At 41.3% G+C, this 16,458-nt stretch overlaps 1 pseudogene; it reads right to left on the bottom strand.

The window, feature by feature from the left end:
* LOC125446740 (NACHT, LRR and PYD domains-containing protein 3-like) overlaps positions 1-16,458 on the bottom strand; it is a 42,663-nt pseudogene that overhangs the window by 12,794 nt on the left and 13,411 nt on the right.

The following is a 16,458-nucleotide window of genomic DNA, read 5'->3' on the forward strand; positions in this document are numbered from 1 at the left end:
TGATGACTAGATTGTGCAGTTCTGCAGAAAATACAAAAAGATAATATTTTCTTTTCCTGAAATGAATATTATTGTCATGAGATAGGATAGCAAGAGAGGTTAATGCCAATATGTAAATGAAAAAAGGTTCTTCCTTTGAAAATTTCTCAATTTTCCAAAGTATTTGGTTAAGAGAATTCATCTCAAGGGTTTATGTGCAAACGATAATACCAACACTTACAAAAAATCTTGAATAATATCTCTCTGCTGAGGTGTTACTGTGTTTTAAGACTAGCCCAACAATTCACAATCAAATATGTTATGAGTAATGCTCAAAGAATGAAACAAATATTGGATTCAATATTAGCCGTGAAAATCAATAATGTTCACATAACTAGATTACTAATGCTCACTGGTAGAAGTCAATTCTCTTCCTTTAAATAGATCAATATTGTTTTCATAGATGTTTACATAATGAAACACATTACCTTGTATTACAATGCATAATTGCGTTATCAAAACAGACAAAATAACACTAATAGTATGCATAAAGTCAGAAATAAAATACTGTTGGTGTCATCAGATCTTCAACCTTTAACGAGACGACCAACAATGCTCAAATAATAAACTCATCACACTTCCACTCTTCAGCCATTTCTGGATTTCTGAAGCAAGTGCAGCTGTTCTTCTCCATTGAAAGTAAATGAATTCTCTCCGAACCTAGTTGCATAGAAAATGCTAGGGAAATAATATTTCAACAACAAACAGAGGCATAAAAAACATACAATGCCAGAATTCCATTCATATTTGTACAGCTGAATTGTACAAGAAGCCAGAGTCAACTTGAGAGGAGAAGTAAGGCTGAGGCAACTTCCACAATGAGCAGCAGCTGGACAGCAATCATTATGACTAAAGGGCTTGTGATTGGTCTTGGCATCAAACTGATCACATAGAAACAAATGAGGAACCTGAGAAAATACTACAGCTTTAGGAAGTAAGCTTAGTTTTTACAAAAGAACTTAAATATGCCAAAACAAAGAAAAAGATTGAAGATGAAATGATGCATTTGCAACATTTCAAAAATATCAAGGCAGGAGAGAGCTGAAATGTCTGTAATTAATATTGATGATGTACTGTGATATGTGTAATAGAAACAAGAACAGAGGGAGGATATTCATTTCAGTAAGCCTGTTATACCATTAACTAAGCTCATGAGAAAGTATAATATTGTTGTTTAATGAAAACATAGATAATGAGAAAATGAAAGAATCGAGCAATTGGCCATATTGGGGATATGTGCAAAAAGATGCAGGAAAAATCACAAGGAACAATCGATGACATGATACACAGATGAAGAATCATTCAAAATTAAATGTACCCTAAATCAACTGACAAAAGAAGGAAGCAAAGGTTTATGGAATGGAATTATTACAATGTATTCAGGACTTATCTATTGGCTCCAGAGCGCGCCAGGAGTGGAATCATGGTGACACCCAAAGTTGAAGATGCATTGCATTATGAAAGAAAAATTTCAAGAATGGATACTATGCGGCAGTGTTAGTTACAAAACATTACTAACAGAATTATCAAAATGAAAAGTAATCCCAAAATAGTGGGAGATGAGCATGCGATTTCGCAAAAGACAACAAGAAGAAAATATTAAGCGAAAGGAAAATACTGGAAGCAATGTGAAGTACAAAAGAACACAGGGGATGAAAGGTGAGATTGACCATATGGTCTTTGGGACCTGATCTAATTGCTCTATTCTTGTTTCTTCTTGGTTCTTCTACAGCAGAACCAACTTCTTGAAATTTCAGCATACACCTTCAATTCCTTCAGAATCAAAGCCAATTGACCAATCGATTAGAATCAATGACTAGCCATCTATGCCTATCGTGGACAATACTTCTTGAGCACTGAAATGTCTCCTTACCACTGTTCAAAATTATTGACCTCATATTTTGGGAATATGACATATGCTCAATAGCCTGGTCAATGGAAACACTTCTTTTCCAAATTAATCACATCATTCTCCTGAAAGGTTATTGATCTTTGAATCAAATCATACAATTTTCTAAAACTCTAAATAGTTATAGAAATAATGGAATGAACATATTCACCTTAATTCTTCTCTTCGCTTTTTATCTGTGAAGTAACTCTTTCAGCATTTTAATGTATTAGCTCATTGTTGTGGTCAAAATTGCATCAAATCCCTTTACTACATTCATCAATGACGGTCAGTTTAGCTCAGCCAACTTACAAAATGGTCTCAGTTCCCATCACCAGCTGAGGTTATCATGAAAGACACTCCTTCCCAACCCTCCATTTTTCCTGAGGTATGGTTCCCCTCACTTTAAATCACCACCAGTTGTCTCTCTATAATGAAACAGCAGCCCCATGATCTGGTTAGACTGTGATACTGACTTGGCATCCATTGCTTCTCTCTCATCATTCTTACTAGTTAACTCTGCAAGACAAGTGTTCCCTTTTGCCAGACAGCATTTCGTTTTTTATGTAAATCCATGCTGACTGCTCAATCGTTTTATGATATTTAAATCATTTTGTCAACAGGAATGCTAATGGCGATTTGATCGATAGTTTCCATTTCTCTTTTCTTGTCATCTGTTAAATGGTTGTGTTATCTTTGTTATCTCCCAATCCTTACAAAGTCCTCTGGAATCTGAAACATTTTGGAAAATCAAACAATCCGTCTTTACACCTATAACTTTTAAAGCCACGGTATGTTTCAGGGGTTTGTTGATGCTGAGACCCATTATATTTTCTAGTCTGCATCTTTATTAAACTTGCATCTTTGTGGTTTCCTGAATGCAGCTATGTGTTCTACTTTTTTTTGGAACAGAAACAAAGTTTTGTGGAAAGCCCAGCAGGGCTGGCAGCATCTGTGAAGGAAAAAAACAGAGTTAACATTTCGGGTCCAGTGACTCTTGCTCAGAACCCATCGCTAGACTTAGAACATAGAACATAGAACATAGAACAGTACAGCACAGAACAGGCCCTTCAGCCCACAATGTTGTGCCGACCATTGATCCTCATGTATGCACCCTCAAATTTCTGTGACCATATACATGTCCAGCAGTCTCTTAAATGACCCCAATGACCTTGCTTCCACAACTGCTGCTGGCAACGCATTCCATGCTCTCACAACTCTCTGCGTAAAGAACCTGCCTCTGACATCCCCTTTATACTTTCCACCAACCAGCTTAAAACTATGAGCCCTCGTGCTAGCCATTTCTGCCCTGGGAAATAGTCTCTGGCTATCAACTCTATCTATGCCTCTCATTATCTTGTATACCTCAATTAGGTCCCCTCTCCTCCTCCTTTTCTCCAATGAAAAGAGACCGAGCTCAGTCAACCTCTCTTCATAAGATAAGCCCTCCAGTCCAGGCAGCATCCTGGTAAACCTCCTCTGAACCCTCTCCAAAGCATCCACATCTTTCCTATAATAGGGCGCCCAGAACTGGACGCAGTATTCCAAGTGCGGTCTAACCAAAGTTTTATAGAGCTGCAACAAGATCTCACGACTCTTAAACTCAATCCCCCTGTTAATGAAAGCCAAAACACCATATGCTTTCTTAACAACCCTGTCCACTTGGGTGGCCATTTTAAGGGATCTATGTATCTGCACACCAAGATCCCTCTGTTCCTCCACGCTGCCAAGAATCCTATCCTTAATCCTGTACTCAGCTTTCAAATTCGACCTTCCAAAATGCATCACCTCGCATTTATCCAGGTTGAACTCCATCTGCCACCTCTCAGCCCATCTCTGCATCCTGTCAATGTCCCGCTGCAGCCTACAACAGCCCTCTACACTGTCAACGACACCTCCGACCTTTGTGTCGTCTGCAAACTTGCTGACCCATCCTTCAATTCCCTCGTCCAAGTCATTAATAAAAATTACAAACAGTAGAGGCCCAAGGACAGAGCCCTGTGGAACTCCACTCACCACTGACTTCCAGGCAGAATATTTTCCTTCTACTACCACTCGCTGTCTTCTGTTGGCCAGCCAATTCTGTATCCAAGCAGCTAAGTTAAAATGTTAATTCTCTTTTTTCCTTCACAGATGCTGCCAGGCCTGCTGGGCTTTTTCAGCAACTCTGTTTTTGTTCCTGATTAACAGCATCCACAGTTCTTTTGGTTTCTACTTTTTTTTTTGTTGGCTCCAGGTGGATGATCTTTTCAGTGGGTGCCTGAGCCTTTAGGAAAACTATATTTGTTGAGCGTTATGTGCCGGGCCTTCAGACATTCAGCATTTTTTGTTTTTCAGAATATGTTTTAGCATAGATTGATGATCCGGATTAAATTAACCTCCAAAACTGATATTCTTCAGGAAAGGCTGAACAGATTGATCCTTCAAAGAGAAGTAGTCTTCCAAGAGAAACTGAACAGTGTACAAACAGAGATAATGGGAACTGCAGATGCTGGAGAATCCAAGATAACAAAGTGTGTAGCTGGATGAACACAGCAGGCCCAGCAGCATCTCAGGAGCACAAAAGCTGACGTTTCGGACCTAGACCCTTTAAAGACATAGAAAATAATTAATTTGAAGTTCTGACAAATGTAGTGGTCATGAATACAAGAAAGTTGCCAATAAGTACAATTGGATATTCAGCAGAAGCTTATTGTTTCACAATATAGTTAATGCACTAAAATGGCAGCATACTGGCACAGTGGTTAGATTACTACTGCGCAATGCCAGAGACCTGAGTTCACGTTCTCCCTGTGTCTGCGTGTTTTTCTGCCAGGCGCTCTGGTTTCCTCCCACATTCCAAGACGTGCGCATTAGGTGGATTAGCCATGCTATATTGTCCACGGTGTTCAGGGATGTATAGTTAGATGTGTTGGTCATGGGAAAGGGGAATAGATCTGGCTGGCGTGCTGCTTGGAGGGTCAGTGTAGACTTGTTGGGCTGAATGATCCATTTCCACATTGTGGGGATTTTATATATAAAAGAAATGTGAAACCTGCTCCCAGCAGAAAATAATTGTGATTGAAATCTGAGCAGTCATAGCAAGGGGTTTATAAGGAAGGACTCGTCTGGTAGTGTTAGAAGAAGATAGAAATTCATATGGAACATAAATATTAGATGCAACCTGGGACTAGTGTAAGCCATGGAATTACATTGGAAAGAAGCAGTACTCACCAGATACACTGCAGACTCTCAGAATTCAGTATGAGATGGCTGACAGCAGGAATAGATTGGTCAGTTAAGGAGTTTGAACACAGCGACAAAATTGTCAGTGACTGGCTTGTACTGAGAGCAGGTATGAGAACCTCGATACATGATTCTGTGAGTGCATTATCAGCTAAGCTGAACAGAGAATTCAAGAAACAGAAAATAATGACAATGGTCTCTGTATGAACAAATGTACATTTATAGTTTTCTCGCTAATAATAATGCTGGTGAACAGTTTTAAAAGTAGAAAATCAAAATAAGAATGAAACTAGGCTAAATGAGTTACATATATCAATTCCTGTATTTTACAGTCTGACTTTCTCAGGCTATCAGATATCAATATTACTCCTGAGTCTCCAAGTTTATTATTGTTCAGGTTCAGCTCCATGAGGGACTGGCTTGTACTCAGAGCAGAAGCGAGATCTTTGATACAAGAATCTGTAAGCTCATTATCATTCAGACTAGCAATCAGTAAGAAAGCAAAATAAAAGCAATGAATAAGAGGATTATCATGCAAACAATACTAATCTTCAAAATATAGAGATCAGAGCCTGTTAGCCTGTTTTGTTTACGGTTTACTCAGCTCAAGTTGTGTTTGGACGTCTCATGATGATGAATCATCTCATACTCACGCAGATTCTGTATTTCACAGTCCAAGTGCTCCAGAGCCACAGATAAGTGTTTTACTCGAGAACATTCCAGATTATTATAGCCCAGGTACAGGCCTTTCAGTGATAATGGGAACTGCAGATGCTGGAGAATCCAAGATAATAAAGTGTGAAGCTGGATGAACACAGCAGGCCAAGCAGCATCTCAGGAGCACAAAAGCTGACGTTTCGGGCCTAGACCCTTCATCAGAGAGGGGGATGGGGTGAGGGTTCTGGAATAAATAGGGAGAGAGGGTGAGGTGGACCGAAGATGGAGACAAAAGAAGATAGGTGGAGAGGACAGTATAGGTGAGGAGGTAGGGGGGGATAGGCCAGTCCAGGGAAGATGGACAGGTCAAGGAGGCAGGATGAGGTAGAGGTAGGAAATGGAGATGCGGCTTGGGGTGGGAGGAAGGGATGGGTGAGAGGAAGAACAGGTTAGGGAGGCAGAGACAGGCTGGGCTGGTTTTGGGATGCAGTGGAGGGAGGGGAAGAGCTGGGCTGGTTGTGTGATGCTGTGGGGGGAGGAGATGAACTGGGCTGGTTTTGGGATGCAGTGGGGGAAGGGGAGATTTTGAAGCTGGTGAAGTCCACACCTGTTCTTCCTCTCACCCATCCCTTCCTCCCACCTCAAGCCGCACCTCCATCTCCTACCTACTAACCTCATCCCACCTCCTTGACCTGTCCGTCTTCCCTGGACTGACCTATCCCCTCCCTACCTCCCCACCTATACTCTCCTCTCCACCTATCTTCTTTTCTCTCCATCTTCGGTCCGCCTCCCCCTCTCTCCCTATTTATTCCCGAACCCTCACCCCATCCCCCTCTCTGATGAAGGGTCTAGGCCCGAAACGTCAGCTTTTGTGCTCCCGAGAAGCTGCTGGGCCTGCTGTGTTCATCCAACTTCACACTTTATTATACAGGCCTTTCAGTGACTGGTTTGTGCTGCGAACAAAGCTGAGATTCTCAGTACAAGACACTGTGAGACCATTGTCAGCTAACCTGAGAACAATAGTGAGTGAAAGTTGGTAAGGTCAATCGGGACTTATGTAGCAGATAAGCAGTGATGAGCATCATTATAGATATAGTAGGTACAAATTAAACTATTGCTGATAATAATAATGATCTAAAATTGTGATAATCAGTTATTATACAGTTGATTGTGTACTGTTTTATACTCACCCCCGTGCCTCAAATTTTCAATTTCGGTGCTTCAGGACCAAGCACAGTAATTAAATTCCTTAGTCACCAAGATCATTTCCCTCAAGCCATCAAATAACCATAAAGTATGTCGAAATGTGCTGAAACATATTGTGGATATCCTGGTTGTTTTCAAATCTTTCTAACAGTTTGTATAAAAATATTACAATGATAAAAGATTGATAAGCCGGTTTTGCTGTCTTTGCCAATAAGATTGGGCTATTTCTAGCCTGAGGAGTACGTGATATACTTCAAAACATTAAATGCCACTCAGCAAGCTCCTACTCCATGGAGTACCATCAAGTGAGAACCAAATTGTAGTTTCTATTATTGATTTCACCGTGGGATTCTGATGTGAATATACCTGCTCTTCCACTCAGCAAATATCATCACAACTTCATATGTGTGTACTTTGTATATCGTGTCAGTCTGAAAAACACTTTCAAATGAGGCATAATTTGAAATAACAAAGGCAGATGCCACATAATGTGGTTGATGTTTTAAATAATGAAGATAATGTGTGATTTGTGTGTAATCTGAAAGCATTGAAAGACCATGTATAGAGTGAAGGTGATTTTAGACTTTCACTTTGAATTAAACTCGGATTTCAGTCTGGTTAATCAATTATTTTGAGCAGTTTTTATTAAAATTCTGTTCCTCTGTTAGACATATGACAGGATCCTTTTCATTTATATTGTGCATTGACCAAGGCATTTTTCATAAGTGCCTACAGTGCAGCCTGACCAGATTGTCATTATTTAGTGTGCTGATTTGGGAATGGCTTACAAACTATACTTTCTGAACCAAGAAAGATTTCCCACAGATAAGATAAATCAGGTCACAACCCCATGTTGCATGTAATAAATCAAGCAAAATATTAGGCATGATGCCACAGGGGGCACCTTTTTAGCATCATTCATCATCGACATCTGGTCAATCTGGCAATATTTTTCCAATTTTAGACCCTTATTTGTAACATATTTCTAATATTTGTTTTTTTATTTTGGAAATTTCTATTCTCTACATCATTTTTACATAATCAAATCCTGCCATCTGTGAACTTTTGTTCATTGTACACTTGTTTTGGAAAAACCTTAAATCTTATTTGTTTTCCTGGAATGATGTGCTGATTCAACTGAAACTTTGATTAGCACTGGTGCATTTGACATTTTATAATTCTTTTTCATGGTGCACATTTATGTAACTAAAAAAGTAGAAACCAATTTAACAATTTAACGCATGAAAGTAATGAGTTACCTCAAAACTAGGCATTTGTGCAGTGAATGTTCCAGCCTTTGGAGCCCTTCACCCTGAATATAGCTGGGTCTTTCCACAGACCCCAATGTGGACTGTGCCAGGGCTTTAAGCTGGCACTCAAACAAATAGTGCAGAGTATTCAGAAGATCCCTTTTCCCACTTTTGCTTCCAGTATTACCAATCTGTTTAACAACCTTCTCCTGCACCCACTCAATAACTCGGCAGGTTGTTTGATGAAGAAATGGACCGACAAGCTCCTCCATGGGCCAAACTGCCTGAGGGGAGGACAGTCCAGCGACAAAGCGAAGAAATATCTTGAATCTCCCATCCTCCTTGCTCTGAACATTATTGAGCAGTTTCTGGATGTCCTCGAGATCAGGAGCCAGGAATTGTGCAAGTGCAGCTACAAACTCTAGGATGGTGAGATGGAGAAACATGTAGAACATAGAACATAGAACATTACAGCACAATACAGACACCTCAGCCCTCGATGTTGTGCTGACCTGTGAAACCAATCTGAAGCCCATCTAACCTACACTTTTCCATTATTATCCATATGTTTATCCAATGACCATTTAAATGCCCTTAAACTTAGCGAGTCTACTACTGTTGCAGGCAGGGTATTCCGCGCCCTTACTACTCTCTAAGTAAAGAACCTACCTCTGACTTCTGTTCTATATCTATCACCATTCAATTTAAAACTATGTCCCCTTGTGCGAGCCATCACCATCTGAGGAAAAAGGCTCTCACTGTCCATCCTATCTAATCCTCTGATCACCCTGTATGTCTCTATTAAGTCGCCTCTTAACCTTTTTCTCTCTAATGAAAACAGCCTCAAGTCCCTCATCCTTTCCTCATAAGATCTTCCCTCCACACCAGGCAACATCCTGGTAAATCTCCTCTGCACCCTTTCCAATGTTTCCACATCCTTCCTATAATGCAGCGAACCCCCAGACCTGTATGCAATACTCCAAGTGTGGCCGCACCAGAGTTTTGTACAGCTGCAACATGACGCCATGGCTCCGAAACTCAATCCCTCTACCACTAAAACCTAACACACCGTACAGCTTCTTAACAACCCTATCAACCTGAGTGGCAACTTTCAGGGATCTATGTACATGGACACCGAGATCTCTCTGCTCATCCACACCAAGAATCTTACATTTAGCCCAGTACTCTGTATTCCAGTTACTCTTTCTAAAGTGAATGACCTCACACTTATCCGCAATAAACTCCATTTGTCACCTCTCAGCCTAGCACTGCAGCTTAAGTATGTTCCTCTGTAACCTATAACATCCTTCCTCACTATCCTCAACTCCACCGGCTTTAGTGTCATCCACAAATTTACTAACCCATCCTTCTATGCCCTCATCCAGGTCATTTATAAGAATGACGAACAGCAGTAGCCCCAAAACAGATCCTTGAGGTACACGACTAGTAACTGAGCTCCGATCTGATTTCCCATTAACCACCACCCTCAGTCTTCTTACAGCTAGCCAATTTCTGATCCAAACCGCTGAAGCACCCTCCATCCCATGCCTCCATATTTTCTGCAATAGCCTACCGTGGGGAACTTATCAAATGCTTTACCGAAATCCATATACACCACATCAACCGGTTTACCCTCATCCACCTGTTTGGTCACCTTCTCAAAGAACTCAATAAGGTTTGTGAGGCACGACCTACACTTCACAAAACCGCGTTGACTATCCCTAATCAAATTATTTCTAGATGATTACAAATCCTCTCTCTTATAATTCTTTCCAACACTTTACCCACAACTGAAGTAAGGCTCACTGGTCTATAATTACCAGGGTTGTCTCTACTCCCCTTCTTGAACAAGGGGACAACATTTGCTATCCTCCAGGCTTCTGGCACTATTCCTGTAGACAATGATGACACAAAGATCAAAACCAAAGGCTCTGCAATCTCTTCCCTAGCTTCCCAGAGAATCCTAGGATAAATCCCATCCGGCCAAGGAGACTTATCTATTTTCACACTTTCCAGAATTGCTAACACCTCCTCCTTATGAACCTCAATCCCGTCTAGTCTAATAGCCAGTATCTCAGTATTCCCCTCGACAACAATGTCATTTTCCTGTATTAATACTGACAAAAAATATTCATTTAGCGCATCTCCTATCTCTTTGGACTCCACGCACAACTCCCACTACTATCCTTGACTGGCCCTCATCTTACTCTCGTCATTCTTTTATTCCTAACATACCGATAGAAAGCTTTAGGGTTTTCCTTCATCCTACCTGCCAAAGACCACACACCGGGCAGAATCATTCCTCTCAAAAATTTCCAACATGAACCAAGACAGGAACTGTGAAGGCTGAAGATTATATTTGATCAGATCTTCATTTCGAAAGACAATCTGTTTCTCAAAGACACCTGTTAAGGCCATCTCACCGATCTTCAGTAACACGTCACAAGGTTTTTCAATCTCTCGGCTGTGGCTTTTCAGAATGTTGTAAATATCGTAGGAATACAGTTGGGCAATGGTCCTGGGGACTTGTTGCTGTTCCCTGTTTCCTTGTGGATAGAAGGGACCCAGTGAGAGGCAGAGAATCTCGCAATAGGAGTGGTTGTAGCACATGGTGTAGAGGATCTCATTCTCTTCCACATGTTTGGAAACAGCTGCTGCCACCATCTGGTCTCCAAAGCACTTTTGTAAATATTCTTTCTATTCTTCCCCAACAAATCCAAGTGTTTCAGCCCACACACTAATGTCAGCTTTTTCCAATAATTGCCGTTCACTTGGTTGGCTGGTCAATAATACTGAACACCCTGGGAGGAGTTGCTTATGTATTAAACTGCTGACAACATCAGACACTTTGCAGGGGATCTTTGGGTCCATGCATATTGTTTGAGGTGCTATATCTGACTGACTGTCCGGAAATTCGATGCTGTCCTTGAGTTCATGTAAACTGTCAAATATAAACAGCAGACTGGCTGGATTTTTCCAGAGATCTGACACAAATTTCTCCAAATAAGGATAGAACAACAGAATCATTTATTTTTAAAATCAATTTCCAGTTAATAGTATTCAACTCACTCAATTTAAAACTGAAGACAAGTTGGAAATGTGGGTAAAGGTTCCCCCTGGCCCGGTCGTAAACTGTCTTTTGTAGTAGTGCTGTCTTCCCAGTTCCTAGGACTCCACTGACAATGACAGAACAATCTGAATGAATTTGTACAACTTGTCCCTTTCCAGGATGGCACTGATAGTTGCTTTTCACAAGACTTCGGAACAATTGATCAATGCGTACTTTTTCCAGTTCCCTCCGATGATGCATCTCTCCCCATTCTTCATGATCTCTGCCACGCGCAATAAGTTCATGCTCTTATCAGTTTTCAGTGACAAACGGGAGAAATAATTGTCAGCTCAGTGTACTGTGCATTCAAGTGAGAAATTTTAACCTTCTCCTTGATTAGAATGGTGTTCAAATCAAGTGTTTCATTTCTCTGTTGCAGTATTTCTTTGTGTTGTTCTTGAGCATCTGCAATGAGGACAGGCAGTTACGGTACCATTTGGACAGTTGGTAAACCAGGTCACAATTTAGTTGTATCAGTGATAATGGGAACTGCAGATGCTGGAGAATCCAAGATAATGAAATGTTCATCCAGCCTCACATTTCATTATCATAATTTAGTTGAGCTTGTACAAGATGCTTGTTGGAGCTCAGCTGGAGCATTCTGTAGCATTATGGTGCCATATTATGGGGAAGGTGTCAGTGTATTGAGAATAGTGCAAACGTGATTTACAAGACTGGCTCCATTAATGAGAAACTTCTGTTTTGACGATAGATTGAACTGGTTTCCCCATTATAAGGATATTATTAAGCTAGGGAAGGTTCAGAAGAGGCTTACCAAAATGTTGCTGAGAAGGAAGGCCTGAGTTAAAGCAGAGGATGCATAGAATCCCTACAGTGTGACAACAAGCCCTTCAGCCCAACAAGTCCACACCGAACCTCAGAACATCACACCCAGGCCCAGTTCCCCATAACCCACCTAATCTACACATCTCTGAACACTATGGGCAATTTACCTAACCTGCACATCTTTAGACTGTGGGGGTAAACCAGAGCACCCGAAGGAAACCCACGTAGACACAGGGAGAATGTGCAAACTCCACACAGACAGTCACCCGAGGGTGGAATCGAACCGAGGTCCCTGGTGCTGTGAGCCACCGTTTCACCCCTAGGCTGGGACTTTTTTCATGGGAGCACAGGTGATTGAGAGATGACGTTCTCAAGGTTTATAAAATAACGAGGGGTATAGATAAAGTGAATGGCTAGTGTCTTTTCCCTGGGATTTCAAGTCGAGAGTGCATATTTTTAAGATGAGATGACAAAGATTTAGAAAAGATGTGAGGGGCAGTGTTTTTATGCAGAGTGGTTTGCTTGTGTTATGAGCTTCCAAAGTAAGTGGTAGATGCAGGCACAGTTACAATGCTTAAAAGACATTTGGATAAGTTTATGAATAAGAAATGTTCAGAGGCATATGGGCTCAGATTTAACGTGATGTGTTAAAGAAGTGCAGATGATGTGGGAACAAAGACATTTCTTCATAAAGAGAGTTGTTAGGGTCTGGAATGTTTTGCTTGAAAATGTGTTGGAGGCAGGTTCTACTGATGCATTCAAGAGGACATTGAATGATGATAAACTCACAGTCTTAAAGCCCAGAGACAGCTATTGAGTCTGTACTGACCTAACTATATAATAATGAGTGATAATGGGAACTGCAGATGCTGGAGAATCCAAGATAATGAAATGTGAGGCTGGATGAACACACCGGGCCCAGCAGCATCTCAGGAGCGCAAAAGCTGACGTTTCGGGCCTCCATGAAGGGTCTAGGCCCGAAACGTCAGCTTTTGTGCTCCTGAGATGCTGCTGGGCCTGCTGTGTTCATCCAGCCTCACATTTCATTAACTATATAATAATCTCACTTTGCTCCACTAGGCCGTGGCCTTGAATGTTGGGACATTTTAAGAGATAGCCCAAGTAGTTTTTAATACATTGTGAAGTTGCCATTTCTATTACACCCCAGACAGTGCATTCTAGACCTCACCAGTCTCTGCACACTTTCTGGATTAACTATGTCTTTCTTATAACAGGGTGGCCAAAACTGTACACAATACTCCAAGTCCGGCCTCACCAATGACTTATACAACTGTAACATGACGTCCCAAATACTCAGTGCCTTGAGCGATGAAGGCCAGCATGTTAAATATTGCTTTCACCACCCTGTCCACCTGTGTCACTGCTTTGAATGAACTAAGTACTTGTTCCACCACACACCTCAGGGCCTTACGATGTACTGTATAAGTCCTAACATGGTCTGACTTTCCAAAATGCAAAACCTCACACTTGTCTGAGTTGAATTTCATTTACCAATCTGAAGGCCTCTTCCCCATTTGATCGAGATCTGTCTGTAATTTTTGATAGCCTTCTTCGCTATCAACGATACCGCCGAATATTGTATCATCCGCAAACTTACTAATCATACCTTGTGCATTCACATCCGGATCATTTATGTAAATAACAAATGACAAAGGTCTCAGCGCTGACCCCTGAGGCACACCATGAATCACAGGCCTCCAGTCTGAGAAACAACCTTCAATCATCATCCTCTGCTTCCTCCCATCGAGCCAATTTTGCATCTAATTAGCCAGCTTTCCCTGGTTCCATGTACCTAACACATGAATAGCCTGCCATGCGGAATCTTGTCAAAGGCATTACTAAAGTCCATATAGACAAAATCCAATACCATCATCCATCCTCTTGGTTGTCTTTTGTAAAACTGTAAAAGATTTGTCAGACATAACTTCTGGTGCAGAAATCCATGCTATCCCTAATCAGACCTTGTTGTTTGATCCTGTCCCTCAGTATTGTCTCCAATAACTTGCCTACCACTGATGTCAGGCTCACTAGCCTGTTGTTCCCTGGCTGGTCTTTGCTATCTTTCTTAAACAATGGAACAACATTAGCTACCCTACAGTCTTCCAGAACTTGACCATAGGCTTAAAATGAAGCTAAAATCTCTGCAAGGCAAGGACCTCTCCAGTTTCTTCCTTAGCCTCACACAATGTCTAAGGATGGACTGATCAAGCCCAAGGGATTGATCCACTTTAATGCACTTTAAGGCTGCAAACACCTCCTCTCTGGTAATGTGCACGTGACCCAAAACATCCCCACTTGTTTCCTCTATTTCCTTAGAATCCACGATTCTATCCTCAGTAAATACTGTAGAAAAATGTTCATTAAAAATCTCCCCCATCTTCTATACCTCCACACATAGGTGGCCACGCTGATCTTTCAGGGGACCTATTCTCTCCCTGGCCACCTTCTTACTCTTATTACAGCTATAAAACCTTCTGCAATTATGTTTAACTTTATCTGTCAGATCAATCTCATACCCTCTTTTTGCTCTTCTGATATCTCTTTTGAGTGTGCTCCTACACTTTTTATAGTCATCTAGGGATTCACTTGAGCCCAATAGCTTAAACCCAATGTATGCCTTCTTCTTTTTTCTGACCAGACCCCTAATATCCCTTGTCAGCCAGGGATCCCTATACCTGCCAGATTTTCTCTTCATCCTAACAGGGACATATTGTGTCTTGACTCTTGATATGACAGTTTTAAAAGTCTCCCATTTGCCACTCTTTCCTTTTATTTCAAACAGACTCACTCAATAGAACTCTCCTAGATCATGCCTAATGGCTCAAAAATTGGCCCTGCTCCAGTTTAACATCTTAACTCATGGATCTGTCCTATCTTTTTCCATAACAATGTTAAAACTAAGAGAGTTATGGCCACGGGACCCAAAGTGCTCTCTGGCCGAAACGTCAGTCACGTGCCCGAATTCATGTCCCCAGAAAAGGCCCGGTGTGGCAAACTCCTGAGAAGGGCCCTCGACGTATTGAATTAGGAAACTTTCTTGGACAAATTCTACCCCATCTGGGCCTTTTACATTCTGGGTCATTTCCGGTCATTAGAGGGGAAATTAAAATATCCAACTAATACTACTCTATTATTCCTACCAGTATCTGCAATCTCTCTACACATCTGCTCCTCTGGTGCCTGCTGTCTTTTTGGAGGTCTATCATATGGTCCAAACAGAGTGATCATCCCCTTCTTCTTTCTAAGTTCTATCCATACGGCCTCATTTGATGATACCCCGCTAAGCACTGTTGTTATGTCTTGCCTTATCAAAAAGGCAACTCCCCCTCCTCGCTTACTTGTACTTCTGTCACACCTGTAGCTTCTATGAATTATTATTTAAATAGGAAGCAGATTCAAAATGTGTCAGTGCAGAGTATCTGAATGACTTTGCGCATGAATGACAGGAAGTGGGTATGCAGGTGTAGCATATAAAGCTGACAAAATGAGAAAGATGATTTCCCTGAAAGGGGAATCTAAAGCACAGTGGCACAGTCTCAAAACAAAGGGCCACTGGTTTAAGACTGAAATGAGGAGAAATTTCATCATTCAAAGGTGTATAAATTTTTGAAATTCTGTACTGTGGATGTTCATATTGAATCTATCCAAAACTGAGACTGACACTTTGGGCCCTGGAGAGTGCTGTAGAACATAGAGATCTCGGGGTTGAGATACATAGTTCATTCAAGTCTAAACCCTTCCTATTCATGAAGCCATCCAGATAACTTATATATGTTGCAATTAAACTCAACTCCAGCACACCCTCTTGTGGCATGTTCCATACTAGCTCCACCCCGCATCCTTTTTAAATCTTTCTGCTCTCATCTTAAAACTACACCCTCAGTTTTGAACTCACCCACTTAGAGAAAATGACCTTGACCACTTACTGTAGTCACACTTCTCATGATTGTATTGACCTCTATAAAGTCACTCCCAGCCTCCATTACGCCAGGGAAAATAGTCCCAGCCTATTCAGCCTCTTCCAAACAATCAACACTCCATCCTGCAAAACCCTTGTGAATCATGTCTGCACTCTCTCAATTTAACAAAATCTTTCCTGTAGCAGGGCAATCATTATTGCCTCAACAATATCCTGCACAGCTTTGGGCCCTATAATCCCAAGTCCTATACTCAGTGTACTGACCAATGATGCCTCGCATGCCAAGCATCACCACCCTGTGTACCTGTGACTCATAGAAACATAGAGAGATGCAGCATGGAAACATACTCTTCAATCC

This window comes from Stegostoma tigrinum, chromosome 36 (assembly GCF_030684315.1).
Source record: "Stegostoma tigrinum isolate sSteTig4 chromosome 36, sSteTig4.hap1, whole genome shotgun sequence".
Lineage (NCBI taxonomy): Eukaryota > Metazoa > Chordata > Chondrichthyes > Orectolobiformes > Stegostomatidae > Stegostoma > Stegostoma tigrinum.